Here is a 20907-nt window from a genome sequence, read left to right as displayed (position 1 = left end):
TTGATTCCTCTATATAGATTTACTATATACACTGGAGCAGTGGTTCCTTATTGAAACTCTTTCTCACCACCTCAAATAGTTAAAATAGAGAAACAACTAACTTTCCCTAAAGTTCTGTAACTTTATTGGTAAAAGTTCCAGATCTATGTGAATTTTACTTCTCGAAACCTATCTTTCACACTTTAAATATATGATGAAATAGGTTGAACACTGGCCAAAAGCTTCTAGGTTAACTTTTTCAATCCTCTCGGCCATTTAATGGGCTTATTTCTGCTAAGTAAACATCATAATATTTTGCAGTCCAAAGGTTTTAGTCCTTAGGAATTTGGTTAATCATTTCCTTTTTTCCTTGATCTCTTGGTATCAACAATATGTTCAGCACACATTCTTTATTTATTTTCAGGTAATAATATTATGGACTTCCCTGGTGGCTCAGACAGCAAGAGACCTGGGTTCAATCCATGGGCTGGGAAGATCTCCTGGAGGAGAGCATGGCAACCCACTCCAGTATTCTTGCCTGGAGAATCCCCATAGACAGAGGAGCCTGGCAGGCTACAGTCCATGGGATTGCAAAGAATTGGACACGACTGAGCAACTAAGCACAGCACAATAATAATATATTAAGAATAACTTTAACACTTAATAGTGTTAAAATCGCACAGCAGCACAAAAGGAGAAATCATTCCCTAAAAGCTGCTTAGCTTTTTTAAAATAGAAAGCTGTCCCCACTCCATCGCTACTCTGCTCTCTCCTGACTTTGACAATGGGCTAGGGTCAGCCCTGACCTCTTCCTCCATCATAGCAAATTCCTTGGGCAACTTGCAACTGTCAACCTAAATGGTCTGGCTCTACCTGAGTCTCTCAGCTTCACTTCCCTACGTCCCACCCCGAGGAATCCACTGAGAACAACAAACTTGCCCCTTGTGAGTTTCAGTTAAACCTTAATTATTTCACTCTTGGCATCATGTGGCTTCTTTGCTTCTCTCTATTCAAAAAAGGGAAGGGAAGGGAAGGAAGCAGAGACACAGCTCTAGAGCTACCAATACATGAATGAGTGGGAGCACACCCTTCCAGAGAATTAACAAAAAGTGAAAGTATCAAGAAAAACATTTAGGAAAAACATCTATTTCTGCTTCATTGACTATGCCAAAGCCTTTGACTGTGTGGATCACAATCAACTGTGGAACATTCTGAAAGAGATGGGAATCCCAGACCACCTAACCTGCCTCTTGAGAAACCTGTATGCAGGTCAGGAAGCAACAGTTAGAACCGGACATGGAACAACAGACTGGTTCCAAATAGGAAAAGGTGTACGTCAAGGCTGTATATTGTCACCTTGCTTATTTAACTTATATGCAGAGTACATCATGAGGAACGCTGGGCTGGAAGAAGCACAAGCTGGAATCAAGATTGCTGGGAGAAATATCAATAACCTCAGATATGCAGATGACACTACCCTTATGGCAGAAAGTGAAGAGGAACTCAAAAGCCTCTTGATGAAAGTGAAAGAGGAGAGTGAAAAGGTTGGCTTGAAGCTCAACATTCAGAAAACAAAGATCATGGCATCTGGTCCCATCACTTCATGGGAAATAGATGGAAAAACAGTGGAAACAGTGTCAGACTTTATTTTTTTGGGCTCCAAAATCACTGCGGATGCTGATTGCAGCCATGAAATTAAAAGACGTTTGCTCCTTGGAAGGAAAGTTATGACCAACCTTGATAGTATATTAAAAAGCAGAGACATTACTTTGCCAACCAAGGTCCGTCTAGTCAAGGCTATGGTTTTTCCCGTGGTCATGTATGGATGTGAGAGTTGGACTGTGAAGAAAGCTGATCGCCGAAGAATCGATGCTTTTGAACTGTGGTGCTGGAGAAGACTCTTGAGAGTCCCTTATACTGCAAGGAGATCCAACCAGTCCATTCTAAAGGAGATCAATCCTGGATGTTCATTGGAGGGACTGATGCTAAAGCTGAAACTCCAATACTTTGGCCACCTCATGCGACGAGTTGACTCACTGGAAAAGACTCTGATGCTGGGAAAGGTTGGGGGCGGGAGGAGAAGGGGACGACGGAGAATGAGATGGCTGGATGGCATCACCGACTCTGTGGACATGAGTTTGAATGTACTCCGGGAGTTGGTGATGGACAGGGAGGCCTGGCGTGCTGTGATTCATGGGGTCGCGGAGAGTCGGACACGACTGAGCGACTGAACTGAACTAGGTGGAAGGACTCTAGAGCCTGCAGACCCATGTTCCAGTCGCAGTTCTGACAACTCTTACTCTTTCCCCTCCTCACGTAATATGCCTCTTTGTGCCTGCTCTGGTCTCCTCATCTGTTGAAGGGTCAGGATATTAACACTTGCCTCATGAAGTGTCATGAATTCGAAATGAGGTCATTTATATGAACTGTTTAGAACAGTGGCCACCATGTTCACTGAGTAGGTGCTACCTCTTATCATTTTCCTTGTATCCTAAAAAGGCCAGTCTACTCACACAAATTAAAGTGGAAAAAATGGATGAGAAACAAGATATATAAGAGAAGAAAAATGGTAAGCAGAAGGGCATAAAGTAGAGAAGCCCTTTAGGTATAACGAGAAAAGACACTAAACGTGGATGTGCACAGAACATTAGGTAGGGAAGAAATTAGGCCAAAACGGAGACATCTAAAGGTGAAGAAAGCACTGTCATAAAAATAGCTTAGTGGCTTAGCTATAGAGTCTTCACACTTGAAAGGGCTCTCTTGCTAGGTCAGGAGTTTTCCACCAGTGCTCCTCCAAAGCCCCAGGGGTCCCACAGAGTCCCCACCAGAGCCTCCTTGAGATGGGGAGGGGGAAACCTCAGCACCACTTCCCACCCATCACTATTCTAGCTCAAATACACACCTCCACTGTTATCTGCTCCCAACTGAAAGTATAAGTTCCTTTGACTAAAAGTTCTATTTCTAAAGAAAGAGAAGCATAGAAGGCCACTAAACTAGTCCAATACTCTCACTAAGCAGGTTAAGAGACCGAGCCCCAGAGAGGGAACATAAATTTATGTAAACTCACGCAGCATCTACGTTTCTTCTTCAGGCCCCTGTGAGCTGTTGGAGGGAATCATTCATGGTTTACTATTTCCTGTTTACATTCCAGATGGCAGCACAGAAACTCAATGAAGGTGGCTGGTGTGAATGAAAAAGTTCTTTTCTTTCAACAGTCTGAAGATGTCCCTCTTCTTGCTTACATGGTTTCTGATGAGCAAGCCACTGTAATTCCTATCCTTCTTCCTCCACAGCAAGGTGTTCTTTGTCCCCTTCTGACTTCCTTCAGAATTTTCTCCAGCTTTGGTTTTCTGAAGTTGGAATAAGACATGCCTTACTATAGTTTAGGGGGGAGGGGTATTATGATATAATGGGAAGTACATATTTGGTCTTCATCCCTGGTTCCTGCCACTGAACTCCTAAAACTCTTGAAATTGCCAGAGTAACACGAGTCCCTTGTTATTCATAAAAAGTTCTTTCCAACCATCCCTGAGTCTATGCTACTAAGGTAACTCTTGCGGACTCTTAGGGATAGAGCTTCAGGATAGGGTCTGCTTGCCACAAAGACCAGAGCAGGATTAGAGGGTTGGAATTTTCAGCAGCACCCTCCTTGTTGACCTCCAGGGAGGAGAGAGGGGTGGAGACTGAATCAACCCTGGCCAATGATTGAGCCCATCATGCCTTTGTAGTAAAACCTCCATAAAAACCTCCAGACAATGAAGTTCAGAAACCTTTCAGGTTGGTGAACATACAAAGGTGCTAGGAGGGGAGTACCCCAGAGAGGACACAGATGCTCTATACCCGCCCCCAATTTGGCTATGTCTATTCCTGAGCTGTATCCTTTATAGTAAGCTGTAAGAAAAGATAATTGTAAGAAAAGCACTTTTCCTGAGTTCTGTGAGTTGTTTTAGCAAATTATCCAACCTCAGGGACTTGGGGTTGTGGCATCCAAGAATTTATTGTTAACTGGGCAGAAATATGGGTACCTTGAGCTCTCCATTTGGTTGGCATCTGAAGTGAGGACAGACTTGTGGGACTGAGCCCTTCCCTTATCGGTTCTACACTAACTTCAAGAACTGGCATCAGAATTGAATTGCTGGACACCTAGTTGGTGTCAGAGAACTGGAGAATTCGTGTGAAAAAAGGAAAAGTGTATATTTGGTGCAGGGGGTGGGGAGAACCCTCAGGTATTTATCTCAACCCTCCTGGATGTGTGGCTTCATGTCTGTTATTAGTTTGGGAAAGTTTTCAGCCCTTATCACTTCAGATATTTCTTCCACTCCTTTTTCTTATTCTGGCATTTCAATGGTACATATGCTATAATTTTTCATATCATTCCACAGACTTTCTATGTTCTGTTCTTTTTTAAAAATGACTTTTTCTCTTTGCATTCAGTTTGGAAAGTTTCTGTTGATCTGTCTTCAAGTTCACTGATTGTTTCTTTGTCAGTATCAAGTTTACTTACCAGACTGTCAAAATTACTTTGCAATTTTGTTACTATGTTTCTGATTTCTAGCATTTTCTTTTTATTATTTCTGAATTTCAATCTGTCTGCTTACCTTACCCATCTGTTCTTGCATGTTGTCTAATTTTTGAATTAGAGTCTTTGACATATCATAATTCATTTAATTTCCTGTCTGATAGTTTTAACGTCCATGTTGTTTGAGAATCTAGTTTTGTTTATTGCATTGACTCCACAGTACTTTTTCTTACCTGTTGGCATGTCTTGTAATTTTTTGTCAAATATGGGACAGGTCATATCAGTTGACAGGAGTTAAGTAAGTCCTTAGGGTAATGATTTTTTATTTTTTCATCATAGAAACTATATTGAAGGCAGAGGGTAGCATTATCTTCTACAATAAAGCAATAAATATTCTGGAACTTATTAATCATTAGTCTCTGTTCAAACCTACTGTTAGGTCTCTGGTCTAAAATGTAGAGTCACTGAGTTAGTTTCTCAGGTTACACTAATTTATCCACATTACAAACCAGTTGCTTTTCCTATAACTCAACATATAGATGCTTGGTAAAAACATTCTCCAAAACTAATTCCTTTAAGTAGATCAGACTGGCCCAATATTTTCAGGCCACTATATAATGTCATTTAGGACAGTAAATTGAAATGTAGGAAAATTTTAACTTCTTCACTATTAATTATCACAGACTATTTTGAGAAAAGATAATCAGCTCCATATTTACAACATATATGTTTACAATTTTTAAGTAATTTATGACATGGAAGCCTATACAATTGAGTTCTTACGACTTCTTAAGTCCTGATAAAGAAACAATGGTTTCCCTGTCTTCACCAAGCCAGTTGAAGTTAAGCAACAAGTCAGCCAGCACTGAAATGTTCACATCACAGATTCTTACATGTAAAGGTCAAACAATCAAAGATGTAAAGATGATCTTTTGCTTCACTGACTTTTGGCAAAAAGGATCATAAACTGACAAAAGAAGTGAGAAGGGCAAGATCAGAGAAAGGCTCTGGCCAGCTTCTTTCAAAGTCACCTCTCAGCTGGAGAGGAAGAAAAGGCCAGTGAAGACAGACATGGAAGTTACCTCACTGTTGTCCAAAGGCAGATACACATGCTGATGAAACCCCTAATTTCCTTCCTGGCCATTAGTGTCCTCAATCCTGTTCAGTCATCCGTCTGTTGTAGTACCACTTTTAAATGTGCTCTTAAGAAGGAATATAAATCCCTGAGGAAAGGATTTCAGCGATCACTGCATTAGGAGGAACAAGCCTCATTATGAACATGTAGGCATCTCTTTTCAGAGAATTCTCTAGAACCTTCACTGAGTCAAGCAACACCTAAGATACAAACCTAGTCACCAGGCAGATAAAAACTTAATTTTTTGTTCATTTATTAAATTGAGCGGTAGAGTACATAGGAGGACTCTTTCGTCAAGAAAAGCATAGGGACGTGGTTCAGTATTATTTAACAGACAAGAGTCCTGCAAGTACTTTTGGAACCAGGTCAAGACACAGCCTACTACACTCATACAGCAACAATTTAGTGCATCACCACTTTCCCTTCTCAAACCTCAAGCTGGGTGACTCCGGTCATTAGCTAAGGGCTGCATCAGGAAGTTAAACAAGATGAACCATCACGTGAATTGATAGCAACATAACTGCAGCAGGAATTGAGGTTCATCATGGAAAGAACTATTCACCAAGCACGAAACTATCTCATGAAGCTCTTCCAACATAAGAGATTTAAGTAATTAATCCATCAAACATTTATTTAGCCACATATAATATATAAATCACTGTGTTATGCTCTGGGGTAAAGAACTAGGGGGAGAATACAAAGATAGCTGAGGTGTGGCCATCTGTGGATGAAGGTCTGATTGGAACAAAAATCACAGAGAAACAGCACCTGAAGTCAAATGCACCGCTCAGCTCTTAATAAAATTGCTAACTGCTGAAACACTTTTTTTCCCATAGGAAATCCATGTGATTTTTTTTCTTCCAGTTTTGATGAGATATGATTGACATATAGCACAGCAGAAGTTTAATGTGTGCAGCATGATGATTTGACTTACGTACATCATAAAATGATTATCACAGTAAGTTCAGTGAACATTCATCATCTCATCTGGAGAAGGAAATGGCAACCCACTCCAGTATTCTTGTCTGGAAAATACCATGGACAGAGTTGCCTGGTGGGCTACAGTCCATGGGGTTGCAAAAGAGTCGGTCATAACTTAGCAGCTAAACATCATCATCTCATACAGATACAAAACTAAGTAAATAGACTTTTTCTTCTTGTGATAACTCAGTATTTACAGTTACCTTTCATGCATAACATACAGCAGTGTTAATTGTATTTATCATGTTGTAAATTACATTCCCAGTATTTACCTATAACTGGAAGCTTGTACCTTTTGACTGCCTTCATCCAATTCCTCTTCCCCCACCCCCCACATCTGGTAACCACCAGTCTGATCTGTTTTTCTATGAGTTCATTTGTTTATGAAATCTAATGGACCTACAACACCATGTTAGTTCCTGTTACACAACACAGTGATTCAGTATTTCTATACATTTCAAAATGATTATTGCAATATCTAGTTACGATATGTCACCTTACAAATACATTCCATAGTTATTGACTATATTCCCTACACTGTACGTTTCATGTCTGTGACTCATTTGTTTTGAAACTAGAAGTTCATACCTCAATCTCCCTCATCTATTTCTTTCCTCTTCCCACACTGCCCCCCAACCCCATCCACCACCTGTTTGTTTCTCTTTGAGTTTTTGGTGACCTCCAACTCAAGAGTCCCATTTGAGGTGGTCTCGTCAACTAATGTATTTATGGACAAGAGGAGAAAAAGAAGTATCAGCGTCAGCAAGCATTCCCTGGACTCTACCCTCTATAGCCATCTCTAAGCAACGAACAGTGAGTGCAGTAATGAACAGACAGCCTGAACCTATGAGCACAATAAGCACCTTCATTCAACAGCACTGATTCTGCCATTCAGGTGGAAACAACTGGATCCAATGTTCCAACAAAGTCAGAGGAAGGCCCTGAAACTGTGGTCTCTAACTCTGGTTTACCACACAAAGAATCAGTACTAACGAGGAAAGGCTAGTCACTGCTGAAACAGACCTCAAAATATATAATGGCTCAAACGTCTTAGAATGTTTTGTCCAGGGAAAGGGATGACTGAAGTCTTCCTGTTCCTCACACTGAAATAGGGACTCAACTTTTCAGGCTCTGCCATCTTTATCAGGATCATTCTATTGACTAGAACTCAGTTACATGCTGCGCTTAAATGCAAAGGAGCCTGGAAACTGCATTCTTGCTGCGGGCTCGGAAAAGGGAAATGTGGGGCTTCCCTGGCAGTCCAGTGGTTAAGAATCCCCCTGCCAAAGCAGGGGACACAGATTTGATCCCTGGTTGGGGAAGATCCCACATGCCGTAGGGCAACAGAGCCCATGTGCCATAACTACTGAGCCTAAGGGCCACAACTACTAAAGCCTGCACACCTAGAGCCTGTGCCTGGCAACAACAGAAGCCACCACAATGAGAAGCCTGCACACCACAACTAGAGGATAGTCCCCACTTGCCACAACTAGAGAAAGCCTGTGCACAGCAATGAAGACCCAGCACAGTCATAAATACGTTTTTTTTAAAAGAAGAGGGAAATGTAGGTTTTGGTGAGTAGCCAACAGCCACTGCCCTTGTATTTTATGATTGTGTCCTCCCTTCCAAGTTTTCCCTTGCCCTCTGTGGATATGTATGGAGGCATGACTGCACACGTGTCTGTATATGAAACTCTATGCAGTAAACTTTTGATTCCATCTGTATAATAAATGGCAGGGAGCCTCATACAAAGATGGGTGACCCTTTACTTAGAAGGGACAGGAAAAATCTGATATCAGGATCCAGGTGATGCAGCACATAAAGAAGCTTTGCTTAGCTTCCTCCAAGAGTCCCTCAGACAAGGGAGATAAATCCTCCCCTGCCTACACTTCCCTTAGGGACCTTCTCAAGATCCATCCAAATAATATCCTCATGAGGGGCTCATCTCTGAGGTGGCAGAAGTAATACTAGTACAGTATATTCAGTTCAGTTCAGTTGCTCAGTCGTGTCTGACTCTTTGCGACCCCATGAATCACAGCACTCCAGGCCTCCCTGTCCATCACCAACTCCCGGAGTTCACTCAAGCTCATGTCCATCGAGTCAGTGATGCCATCCAGCCATCTCATTCTCTGTCGTCCCCTTCTCCTCCTGCCTGCAATCCCTCCCAGCATCAGAGTCTTTTCCAGTGAGTCAACTAGTTACACGAGGTGGCCAAAGTATTGCAGTTTCAGCTTTAGCATCAGTCCTTCCAATGAACACCCAGGACTGAACTCCTTTAGAATGGACTGGTTGGATCTCCTTGCAGTCCAAGGGACTCTCAAGAGTCTTCTCCAACACCACAGTTGAAAAGCATCAATTCTTCGGCGATCAGCTTTCTTCACAGTCCAACTCTCACATCCATACATGACCACGGGAAAAACCATAGCCTTGACTAGACGGACCTTTGTTGGCAAAGTAATGTCTCTGCTTTTTAATATGCTATCTAGGCTGGTCATAACTTTCCTTCCAAGGTGTAAGCGTCTTTTAATTTCATGGCTGCAATCAGCATCCGAAGTGATTTTGGAGCCCAAAAAAATAAAGTCTGACACTGTTTCCACTGCTTCCCCATCTATTTGCCATGAAGTGATGGGACCAGATGCCATGATCTTTGTCTTCTGAATGTTGAGCTTCAAGCCAAACTTTTCACTCTCCTCTTTCACTTTCATCAAGAGGCTTTTTGTACGTTCTTAGTTCTTCTTCACTTTCTGCCATAAGGATGGTGTCATCTGCATATCTGAGGTTATTGATATTTCTCCCAGGAATCTTGATTCCAGCTTGTGCTTCTTCCAGCCCAGCGTTCCTCATGATGTACTCTGCATATAAGTTAAATAAGCAGGGTGACAATATACAACCTTGACGTACACCTTTTCCTATTTGGAACCAGTCTGTTGTTCCATGTCCAGTTCTAACTGTTGCTTCCTGACCTGCATACAGGCTTCTCAAGAGGCAGGTCAGGTGGTCTGGTATTCCCATCTCTTTCAGAATTGTCCACAGTTTGTTGTGGTCCACACAGTCAAAGGCTTTGGCATAGTCAATGAAGCAGAAACAGGTGTTTTTCTGGAACTCTCTTGCTTTCTCCATGATCCAGCGGATGTTGGCAATTAGATCTCTGGTTCCTCTGCCTTTTCTAAAACCTGCTTGAACATCTTGAAGTTCACGGTTCACATATTGCTGAAGCCTGGCTTGGAGAATTTTGAGCATGACTTTACTAGCGTGTGAGATGAGTGCAATTGTGCGGTAATTTGAGCAATTTTGGCATTGCCTTTCTTTGGGATTGGGCTCAATAAAGGACAGAAATGGTATGGAGCTAACAAAAGCAGAAGATATTAAGAGGTGGCAAGAATATACAGAAGAACTGTACAAAAAAGATCTTCACGACCAAGATAATCACGATGGTGTGATCACTCACCTGGAGCCAGACATCTTGGAATGTGAAGTCAAGTGGGTCTTAGAGAGCATCACTACGAATAAAGCTAGTGGAGGTGATGGAATTCCAATTGAGCTATTTCGAATCCTGAAAGATGATGCTGTGAAAGTGCTGCACTCGATATGCCAGCAAATTTGGAAAACTCAGCAGTGGCCGCAGGACTGGAAAAGGTCAGTCTTCCTTCCAATCCCAAAGTACAGTATATGATTCCCCTCAAAAGAAGCAAATTGTTAAGTATTTCCTTGAGACCCTCAATGATTCCGTTTTCTGGCTAAGAATCGTCACACCTTAGAATCAGCACCTTTCATCACCATCACTAGAAGCTGACCTTTTTCTCAGAGCAATCTTTCACAAAGAAAGTGTATTTTACTTCAAAGGCATTTTATACATTCAACAAGAGAGAGAAATCGTGTTGCCCTGGAATTTGGACACCCGGGCAACTGCTAACCCACCACTCCGAGGTTAGTTATCCCACACCCCCTCCAAAAGCAGCTAACTGAAGACCATGCCTCAGCAAAAGGAGAAACCAGCATATGTCAGGGCTTTCCCAGTCTATCTCAAATGTGAAATCACTGATATGCAAACGATCTACTATATACAAATATACTAGACTCCACACTCTGCTAGCAAGGTGTACATGTGATTTATCGTGTTATTCTCCACACTGCCTTGTCTAGATGCCATCATTCAGTAAACATTTGCTGAAAGAATACCATCATTTTAAAAATGTGTCATTCCTAAGTCCTCTCCACGTGTCCACATGAGGGCTGCCCGTCTTGAGGACTCATCTGTATGACTCCTTCTGTACACAATCTTGCTAGCAGGTGTGAGATAAATGCCTTCCGACTGTGACAGTGACAATGCTGGTGGTGACATGACAGCAGAATCGGTCACAACACATAAAGGACTGGTCTGTTTCATGCCTGTGGGGCTATCAGTCACCGCAAGTAATGCAAGATACTATATGGTTCCCTCAGCTCTATTCCTGCCTCCATCCCTGTTTTAATTTTCTCCAGGGCTCATATCATCAACATATTTAACTTACTTGTGTGCCTTTCTCCCCATAAGAAGTTCTGTAAGGACAGGGAGTTATGTCCATGGTGTCCAGCACCCAAAACAGGGCCTAGAACACTAGAAGTAATATATAAACTTTTGTGGCAGGAGTGGATGCAATAAAGAAGATATTTGGATTCTTTCCTCCAAAATCTGTGGGTTTTAATCACCAAAGAAATGATTGCTGCAGTGTTGCAGTATAGCTGGATTCTTTTGACCTAGTCAGAACATCTCAGAAAAATATCTCACAGACAAACCATTTGTTAGGTCATAAAGCAGGGCTTCTAGAAACCCAAGCTATTACCATGCCGTTTTAAAGTCCCCACATAAACTGAAAATGGACAGAATCCATTTTCTGTGGAGGTTTAGGCAACCTTTCACCAAACAAAGATCACATGTGCCTCACTCCCTCTCTCCATTCCAGAGACCTGCCCATGTGGCCAACACCAGTATCTGAGGTATGCAGGCAGACAGGAGGATGGGAAATTCCTTCCAATAGCTTCAGAAACAAAATTTTCTGAGTCTCATGTGATCAAGATGATCAAACCCTGGACCCACTTCTACCCATGGGAAGTAGCCACAATTCATTTAAAGAAAAAAAAAAAAAAACCAACACGGTTCAAGTTCAAATTCTCAGGTTTCCAAACATGGCCATGACATGATAAAATAAATTCCTTCAGTTTGTTTAAAAAAAAAAAAATCATTGAATGTTATTATTCATTTGCCAAACTATTTCTTGATGGAACTTTAAAAATTTGCGTTTTATGTCATTTTTGGCATGGGGAAAATAATGTCTGTTGACAGGGATGAGTCTTGTTCACTCATTCTTCTGTGGACTCTCAAATAGTAATTAATACTCACAATGTAACAGTAAGAGAAATGATCAGCTTGAAGAAAGAATGTAACAATGACATTTTACACACTGAAACACTTTCGTACATTTTACACCTAAGTTTTTAGAATTCACATTCTAAAGATATTCAGTTCAGTTCAGTTCAGTCGCTCAGTCTTGTCCGACTCCTTGCGACCCCATGAATCACAGCACGCCAGGCCTCCCTGTCCATCACCAACTCCCGGAGTTCACTCAAACTCATGTCCATCGAGTCGGTGATGCCATCCAGCCATCTCATTCTCTGTCGTCCCCGTCTCCTCCCACCCCCAATCCCTCCTAGCATCAGACTCTTTTCCAGTGAGTCAACTCGTCGCATGAGGTGGCCAAAGTATTGGAGTTTCAGCTTTAGCGTCAATCCTTCCAATGAACACCTAGGATTGATCTCCTTTAGAATGGACTGGTTGGATCTCCTAAAGATATTGGGATCTAACAATTCATGAAAGAATGGCAGAGTTTCCAAATCTCCAAAAGAAGAGTTGTTCTTATACCCTCAACTACACTTTTCAAAATTTCCACTAAGACTCTATTCAAATACATGCTGGTAAAAAGGTTTGTGTCAAGTTTTCTTTTTCTTTTTATTTTTTTAATAAGTACTACTCTATAGTCAGCCCACCAGCCAGCCAGTATATATTATGTGTTAAACCCAACACTAGGCAAGGGGAATACTGAAAGTCAGCTATACCTTCACTGTGAGTTACTGGACAGACTCATCAGCAAAATACAAAGGATAGACTTGGTGACAGCTAAGATCGTTTCCAGCAAATTTGTTTTGTTTTGACTTCAGAACAACTTCAAATGACTATAAAACTTTATGAGACATCGAGTTAAGGAAGGCAGCAATGAAAAATTGAAATCTCTAAATTAGGAATTTGAGATTAGCAGATACAACCTATTCTATATCAAATAAACAACAAGGTCCTACTAATAGCAAAGGGAACTATATTCAACAGTGGGATAAACCATAATGGAAAAGAATATGAAAAAGAATATATAATTAACAGAATCACTTTGCTGTACACCAGAAATGAACATGACGTTGTAAATCAGCTACACATCAGTTAAAAAAAAATTTTAAGTGAAATTTTAAAATAGCTTGGTTAGCAGAGGATTCTTGATCACTGGTTTTTAATATCTGATGTTGTAAAACTTAAACATATGTGTTCCTATCTTATTTCCTAGAGATGTTTTTCCTCTTAATTTCATTTGAAGATCACCTGAATTTTTTGCTTTTCCATTTTCCTATTTTATTCTCAAGGCAAAAGAGAGAAAAGTTGCACAAATTATACCAAACTATGCAATAAACAATTAAACCACATTTTCCCCCCAAACCTAAACCCCCAAATGTTTTGTTCTACATATCACGGAGCATAATCAAATGCATAGAAAAGTTTCTCTTTCTTTAGTGAAACAGAAAGCCTACAAGCCCAATCCCACTCACTAAGGAACGTGGCATGGCCATAGTGTCACATACTGTTTGAGAACTCACTCCAGCTTGGCACTGATCCTCAACTATGCAGAGCAGCTTTTCCAGTCCCATTGGTTTCTGGGAAGCACCAGCATGTAGCCTTTTCATGCAAAACCTCATCACACACACAAAACTTGCTTCTAGAACCAAATCAAAATACCACACATTTGTACATAATATAGCATTAAATTTAAGCAACTGTGACTGCTACTGTATGAATTACAAATCACTTGAGGCCATTATTTATCTTTTCTGAAAGAGTGGCACTCTCCAGAGACAAATGCTGTTCTAATAGGCCATCCCCACCTTCCATAGCAGTCTAACTTTAGTTGTGTTTTAACTCAAAAATACCTGAAGGGTACAAAACCCAACTGTTCCCAACAGTGGCTCACTGAGCTTTGGGGGAACAGGGAATAGGTCTTCAGAGTTTCAAAAGCACACTGAGAGAGTCTAAAATAGTCTCCGTGTCCTCATAAGACTTGTCAGTATAATCCATCCCACCTCCAAATGCACTCCTGAAATTCTGAATTCTCACCATACAGATTTTTAGCCAAGGCAGTCGTCACAAAGAGTTGTTACATTTTGGCTCACTTTGATGGATATTCTCCCTTAGACCTGAAGAGAGATTTATGGACAACTCCAAAATGGCCTGGAATTAGACACAGATAAAAAACAAAAATAATCTGGCCTTCATTTTCACTTCAATAAAATGATTCTCCAGTAAATTTGTTCAGGCAATTAAAATCAATTTCAATTTCCACTTCCTAGGCCTTTCTATTCTTTGTTCTTAAGAGAAAAAAGGACAGTAAGTAAACAAAACCTGAATTTTAAATCTGACTTCAAATTGCCTGAGGCTACTTCATACGTAAGTAAATAAATACATATGGCATAAACTAATACATATCTCATATATACATAAATCATGTTTTCATAGAGTATTCACCTACCTTTAACTCAGCCTTTTCGTTAGGACTGTACTTTATGGAAAACTCCACACATACAGCACCTTTCCTCCTAGTACTTCAAGGTCCTTATGAAGGGGCAGAACTTTCTAAACAGGAAACTAAAGTGTAGTAAGGCGGGGCCATTTTCCTCAGTGACACCAGAATCCAAAATTCCTAACATTCCCTAGCAGTAAGTTCAAAGCTTGCTTCGTCATATACCACACGCTCTCCAAATGGAGATGGGTCTGTTCAGTGAATTGAACATAAATTTTTAAAAAAATTTTTTCAATTTATTCAAAAGGACAAATATGAAAGAAAATAAAATTCTGCCATGACCCTATGAAACCTACCTTTCCACTTCATACTCCTGACTTGCCTGTATTCTAAAACTATCTTCAGCAATGTCAATGAGATGACTCGGCTAGACCACCTGACTTTGCAAATCCATAAATCTAAACACAACAGGTCACCAAAAGCAGATATTTAAATCACTTCGCTGCAACAGATTTAATGTTGAGAAAAAACACAAACAAGGCTCCATGGAAAAATGAGTTTTCCCATAAAGACAAAAACTTAGAACTCAAAATCTACTTCCCAGCAAAGAAAGCTGTATTTCACTAAGAGCCCTGAAACTGTGGATGAATTCCTGGCCTCACTCCTCAGCCGAACCCCAGAATGATGATGAAGCACCTGACTGGCGATGCGAGCTTTGAACCAAGCTTCCTCCATGATGATACCCGAGGCTTTCAGATGCTTTCTTACTTTTGGCAAACACTCAAGCACGTTACATAAGGCTTCTCCTCTCCCGTACACATGCTAACCTCAGAAAGCCCTTTTGAAGGCTACTTCCTTTTCTTATGATGGAAACTCTCCTTTGTGCCTGGGAAGTAAGTCAGTGTTGTTCATTATCCAAGACAAGCTGCAGTGAACAAAGCACAGATGACTGAGTTCAGCTCAACGGAGTGAGACAAAATAAAGATTTTCCCGAGGACCCAGAACTGCAAAATCCAGTGGCTTTAACTAGCCATCTTTCAGAGATTCACATACTATTCAGTGATGGAAAAATTATTTTTTGTGTTTTAAATTTTATTGACATATAATTGTCTTACAATGTTGGGTTCATTTCTGCTGTACAGCAAAGTGATTAAGTTAAACAAATATATATTCTTTTTCATATTCTTTTCCATTATGGCTTATGCAGGATATTAAGTATAGTCCCCTGTAATATACAGTAGGACTTTGCTGTTTATCCATTCTCTGTGTAATAGTTTGCATCTGCTAATCCCAAACTAATGATGGAAAAACTGCAGTCCCAGGCTGCAGGCACCATTACTCAGCTTTGAAAATTGCAGGGTGCTTTCTTGTAGAATTTGATTCAACTAACTACAAGATGAAAGAAAGTTATTTCTAAGCTGCATGGTCAAGCAATCACTCTTGACTCTGGGTTCAGAAATTAGTGGGGAACATTTAAGCCATTATTGAATTCCACAGGCCAAGCAAACTTTTCTCCAGATAGCTGAAATCTTTCAAAGTTAACATGTTAATGAGTTACTACTGCATTTTGAATTTCTCTACGGTGACCAGAAAAAACAGCGGATTTTGTACAGAGTTTGTTATATCATGGAGCTACAGCAACCACTCATCCAGCCTCTACATCCATTTTTCCCTTTTTGAGAGCCATTCCACTAGAGAAAGAGAACTGCTTATTTTGCTTGCTGGCTCCTAAAATGGCTATCTGGCATTTCAGGCAGTGTTTATAGCTTCTACGCTTCAATTAATCATAAATTTTGAACATCAGTGATTATTTTATGGGGGGAAAAACTATGACATAATCATCTAGGTTCAAATTCTGGTTTTGTTATTTATTAGCTTTGAGATTTGGAGAAGATCACTCACACATAATAAAAAAAAAGTTTCAAAAGTTGACTAAGAAATGGTTTACAAAGACACTGGTGTCTGATTTACAAAGACACCAGTCATTCCATACATGTGGCAAGAAAAATAAGCCTAGAGCAACAATGGTCAAGTTATTTGATTTAAGGACCCCTTTATATTCTTAAGAGATTATTGAAGATTCTAAAGACCTTACCTTAGAAAATTTCGGGGAATATAAGGACATGCACACCTATTCCAGAAGCCAAAAGGTAGCCTCTAGAAAATTCCAATAAATACATAAGAAAATAAAAGTAAAAGAGGTAAAGAATGTCTTAGTACTGTAATGAAAACAGTTTTGACTTCACAGATCCCTTCATAGGGTCGTAGGAACCCTCAGGAATCCTCAGATTACACTTTGAGAACCACTGGCCTTGACTATCTTAACATATTGAAAGCAGGGAAGCTGTCAGAGACCACTAGCATGATATCAAAAGGATCCCGGAGCCAGCACAACCGGCCTCCTACTGGCCAAAGATGGGACAATTTTAGTGTCAGGAATAAACACAATAGGTTAAAACACCAGTGTTTTGAATTCATGAATTCTTCATGAGTTAAATATCTCTCTCTTTCTCTTACCGGCTCTCAATGGTTGCCTTTTATGGACATTACTAATTAGTTGGTTAATGGAGCCAAGAACAGTTGACCCTTGAACAACACAGGTCTGAACTGCGCAGGTTCACTTATATGTGGATTTCTTTCAACAGTAAATACTACAGTGCTACACAAGCTGCTGTTGGTTGAACCCACTGATGGGAAGAGCTGGACTATAAGTTATATGTAAATTTTCAGCTACATGAAGGGTTGGCACCCCTAACTCCCAGGCTGTTCAAGAGTGAACTAACTACTTTAAAAACTGGTAAATAAAGGGAAAAGAATTGGGCATATTTCCTGCCTTTCCCATATAAATTGTACCTGAGGAGAACCGAGCAGTTGATAAGCAGAGGTTTCTCTTTATCAAAGTAGGCCAGCTAAAAAATGAAGAAATAATGGAAATGAAGATTTTGAAACCAGTAATGAATTCATTAGGCCGTAAGGATCCCCATTAACTGTTCACATCTCTTTCTTGCTCACACACCCACCCACACAAGGAAGTAGTGTTAAATGCCTCCTGATCAGAGTACACAATACACCCACAGTATTCCTGACCAAAAAAAATGGAAACAGAATTTGAGCTAGACTCTACATATGACTATCAATTCCCAAAATATACAGTGATTAGAGGAATATGTTAAATACAAAAACATTTAGCTCCATGGGGTGTTACTGCCAAAAGCCAGCCTATGAACCAGAATAAATGTTCTGGTTTGGCAAAAAATAAACTGCAAGGAATTTTTAAAAAATAGTGAAGGATGAACCTACAGACTAAAGGGACTGAAGCAGCATGTCAATCAATTGCAATGTATGGACTTTATCTGGATCCTGATACAAAAAAACTGAAAAGAAAAATGATGAAGAAAATGGATAAATCTGAGCACTGACTGGATATTCCATATTTGATTATATTATAGAAGTTCTTAAAGTATGATAATAATATGACAGTATTAAAAGAAAAAAAGAATCTTTCAGAGACATATGTAGAAATACTTACTAGTGAAATAATAGGATGTTAGGGATTTGCTTCTAAATAGTCCAGGGTGAGGGAAAAGAGGTTGAGATCTAAATGAAGCGAGATGGCTATAAACTGACCATTGTTGAAGCTGGGAGAAAGGCACATAGGGTCCATTGTAATGTTCTATTTCTGTATATCTTTGAAATTTTCCACACCAAAAGCTAGAAGCAGTCATGAAAACACTGCTTGTCTTCTCCATCAAGTTTGTGAGCTGGGAAGGCAGGACTTCTCTGCTGCCCAGCACTCAGCAGCCTAGAGCCTACAGCATGTGTTTGGGGCACCCTACTACCCCAGTCACCAGCTGACCTGTGACAGGGCAGGTTCAGCAAAGAAGCCCTAAGCCTGCTGTCTCTCAATTTGAGGCATCTTTCCAACAGAGCAGGAAACACTGCATTTACAGTGTGATCCTAACCGAGAAACATAAACAAAAACTCAACACAGAAAAAGGTAAATAATACACATGAAAACGGTAAGTTTTTTTCCTTCTCCTGGGTATAAGAACTATGGGAGTATGCTTTTCCTTGCTTCTATTTCTCTGAATTTTCCAAATTTTCTGCAATTACTATATTAGTTTGAATGTGGAAGGAAACCTAATAAACTGTTTTTCAATCATCTATAATAGCAAAACTATATAGATAGCTGTTTTTCAATAGTAAGAATATTTTGTCATATTCCTGTGATCCTATCCACGACTCAGATAAAGGAAGAATATTATAACAATGAAGAAAATATTTTAAACTATCATTGAGGGATTTTTTTTTAAGCTAAATTATGAAGCAACAGAAAAATGCCCTTTTTTATATTTGGGAAAGGGGAGATACCCTTCATTATCTTTTCCTCTATAAAATAAAGGAGAGATGCTCTTTTTTAAAAAATCACACCTGGACAACCTATCCCAAGAAAATTTCTTGAGATTCTTCTAAAACCTCAGTTTCAGTATAGGAAGCTGGGGGCAAACAGGGCTGTCTGGGACCTAAAGAAAGGCCTTCTGTCCAAATGCTGGACTGATCTGGAGATATACATCTGTAATTATCTATGTATCCGTATATCCCACCACCACTCTCCCCTTCCCCTCCCACCCCACTCCTTTCCATCAGTTCAACGAGGCGAAAGGAAAAGGCAGTGTAATGCCAAGATTCCACACCTGATAACACCATATTCTCTAAGGGAAGCTGTGTCTCACAAACAAAAACAGATTTTTGTTCTTTTCTAGACCAAATGTGCTTTTCAGATAACGATTCTTTAAAAAGTAGGCAAGACCTTTGAATCCTAGGCCTGCTTCAATCATTTCACTTTGAAAATAAATGAAAGAATATGTGTGCCCGTATCTAATAATAATTGAACATGAAAAACGGTGGAAATTTGGCACAGATAATTGTTATGTTTTCCATACGGGTCTAATTAAACTTGATTTAGAATGCACACTGCCTTTTTTTTAACCCTGCTATTAAATAAACAAACAACAAGAAAAAAAGGCTGAAACTGCCACTTCTCTTGGGCTTTATATATACTGTGGGAGGCTGTACTCAAAGCGAGGGAAACAGTTAAAATGACTCAACAAATAGCTCTGTAACCTTGAAATTCAGAGCGTAAGCCTTCGACTAGACTGCCAAGGTGAAAATCATCAACCTGTCATTTATCAGCTGTGTGACTTTGAGTAAGCCGGTTAACCTCTCTGTGCGGCATGGGTTCCTCTTGCATAAAATAAACAGTGGGAATGTCACAGAGCTGCACTGAGATGTCCTGAGATGAGAAATCGAAAAATGCTTAGGACAGTGCCTAACATATGCATGCTCTATAAATGCCACCTGCTATTGCTATTCTGACCTAATACACCTGTTTTTTTAATTCTCTCATCCCCTCTTATCCCTTTTTCATCCAAGAAACAACAATTTTACAAAATTCCAATTCTTTAGCCTCATCAGTGAATACTGTAATCTATTTTAAACCTGGACTCTTCTATTTTCCCCAGAGCAGAAATTAACATTTTTCTCTAGGAAAAAAAACAAAAAAGCAAAAGTAAGGATGGAATTAGATTTCCCTTTGCTTTGTCCCAGTCACGAGTGATAGCAGATTCCTAACTCTCTGAACCTCAGCAATACCCAGAATTAAAGACAGTAACTCCCTAATCCCCACAACTTTCTCTGAATTGGGGATCTAGTTTCCATTTCTACTAATTTTCTCATGGCTCTTCTGAGAAAAGAAGTCACTCAGGCAATCCATGACAATAAGAATGATGGGGGGAAATTTACATGATTCTAGAGAAAGGAACACGAATCTTAACAACATTCATATGTCATACACAGCACTGGGCTTCCCTGGTGGCTCAGCTTGCACAGAATCTGCCTGCAATGCGAGAGACCTGGGTTCGATCCCTGGAGAAGGGAACACCTACCCACTCCAGTATTCTGGCCTGGATAATGCCATGGACTGTATAGTCCATTGGGTCACAAAGAGTCAGACACGACTGAGTGACTTTCACTATACACAGAATTTACTCAAAAGAAAATTCTAGTGTGCTGTACTAAAAGAGAGACTCCTGGATTGTGAAATAGGACATGAAAAAGGAAAAGAAAAAAAAAAAAGCCCTAAGATCATTATATTCCAGGCTACAAGAGTGGGAAAGGGGAGATGGAATGAGATTCACACATGCTTTAGTCTCTAAAAACATGGGAACTGGTATGAGAGCTAAAAGCAAAGTTAGTAAGTCTTGCATTGAAGAGAAACTGGCATATAAAGGAGATAAAGAAATCTGAGGTTAAGTGCTGCCTGGATGTAGAGTGTATAGTGCTGAGTAAGCAATAAAAGGATGATTAGCATATAATATGAAATAGTCCAGTAACTGGACTTTCCTGGTGGTTCAGATGGTAAAGAATCTGCCTGCAATGCGAGAGACCCAAGTTCAATCCCTGGGTTGGGAAGATCCCCT

The 20907-nt window shown here is 40.1% G+C and overlaps 1 protein-coding gene and 1 long non-coding RNA gene across 3 annotated transcripts in view; one reads left to right on the top strand and one right to left on the bottom strand.

Moving 5' to 3' along the window:
- LOC129550482 (uncharacterized) overlaps positions 1-1335 on the top strand; it is a 65625-nt gene extending 64290 nt beyond the window's left edge. Inside the window, exon 4 of the long non-coding RNA XR_008684839.2 lies at positions 404-1335. This is a non-coding gene — a long non-coding RNA (uncharacterized LOC129550482). The remainder of the gene's footprint in view (positions 1-403) is intronic.
- Positions 1-20907, bottom strand: part of STXBP6 (syntaxin binding protein 6) — a 283426-nt gene that overhangs the window by 230029 nt on the left and 32490 nt on the right. The window lies entirely within an intron of this gene.

The sequence above is a fragment of the Moschus berezovskii genome, chromosome 21 (genome assembly GCF_049115385.1).
Source record: "Moschus berezovskii isolate FMDL1 chromosome 21, NW_MosBer_1.0, whole genome shotgun sequence".
In the NCBI taxonomy this organism is placed as follows: Eukaryota; Metazoa; Chordata; class Mammalia; order Artiodactyla; family Moschidae; genus Moschus; species Moschus berezovskii.
Note: the sequence above shows the minus strand (reverse complement) of the source record. Positions and strands in the feature narration are given on the sequence as shown.